At 44.6% G+C, this 1223-nt stretch overlaps 1 protein-coding gene across 4 annotated transcripts in view; it reads left to right on the forward strand.

Annotated features, from left to right (window-relative positions):
- Nucleotides 1-1223, forward strand: part of Vps33b (VPS33B late endosome and lysosome associated) — a 22938-nt gene that overhangs the window by 19800 nt on the left and 1915 nt on the right. The window lies entirely within an intron of this gene.

Here is a 1223-nt window from a genome sequence, read left to right on the forward strand (position 1 = left end):
TACAGTGTGTCTGTGTGTGCAGTATGTGTGTACATTGTGTGCATGTGTACAGTGTGTGTGTAGTATGTATGTACAGTGTGTGCCTGTGTGGAGGTTATATGTATAGTGTGTGCCTTTGTGTGCAGTGTGTGTGTACAGTGTGTTCCTGTGTGTGTGCAGTATGTGCCTGTGTGTGCAGTATGTGTGTGCAGTGTGTGCCTGTGTGTGCAGTGTGTGTGTACAGTGTGTTCCTGTGTGTGTGCAGTATGTGCCTGTGTGTGCAGTATGTGTGTACAGTGTGTGCAGTGTGTGTGTGCAGTGTGTGCCTGTGTGTGCAGTATGTGTATGCAGCATGTGTGTGGAGTTTGAGTGTGTACAGTGTGTGTGCATGTGTGTGCATGCATTCATGTGTGTTAATGCATAGCACACATGCAGAGGTCAGAGGAAACCTCAGGTGTCAGTCCTTACCTTCCACCTTGTTTGAGATGAAGTCTTAAGCTGTGTTTCCTCTGTACAGTCTGGCTTGCCCACCAGCTCCTGGGGGTTCTCCTGTGTCTGCCTCCTAATTCCCCATAGGACACTGGGGTCACATGTACTTGTGCTGTGGATCCAGCTTTTCACATGGGTTCTGGGAAAGTGAACTCAGACCTCATACTCGGGTAGCAAGTAATTTTTTTTTGTACTGAACCATCTCCCCATTCCCTATCCTTCCATTTAAAAATATTCTTATTTTGTGTATTAAGTGCTTTCTTGCATTTATGTGTGTCCCACATGTCATCCTAGTGCATGTGAGACCAAAAGAAAGTCTTAGGTTTTCTGGAACTGCAATTGTGGGTTGCTCTGTAGGTGCTAGGAATTGAACCTATGTCATCTGCAAGATCCCCATGTCATTGTTTTTTTTTTTTTTTTTTTTTTTTTTTTAAGATTTCTTTATTTTATGTATGGGAGTACACTGTCCTTCACTTCAGACACACCAGAAGAGGGCATAGGATCCCATTACAGATGGTAGCAAGCCACCATGTGGTTGCTGGAAATTGAACTCAGGACCTCTGGAAGAGCAGTCAGTGCTCTTAACCTCTGAGCCATCTCTCCAGCCCCATATCATTGCATTTTTATGATACTTTTACAGCATGAGCTTAATTTAATAATGAAACAAAGCATAAAGAACCACTGTTTAGCCGGGCAGTGGTGGTGCATGCCTTTAATCCCAGCACTTGGGAGGCAGAGGCAGGTAGATTTCTGAG

The sequence above is a fragment of the Mastomys coucha genome, unplaced genomic scaffold, assembly GCF_008632895.1.
Source record: "Mastomys coucha isolate ucsf_1 unplaced genomic scaffold, UCSF_Mcou_1 pScaffold21, whole genome shotgun sequence".
In the NCBI taxonomy this organism is placed as follows: Eukaryota; Metazoa; Chordata; class Mammalia; order Rodentia; family Muridae; genus Mastomys; species Mastomys coucha.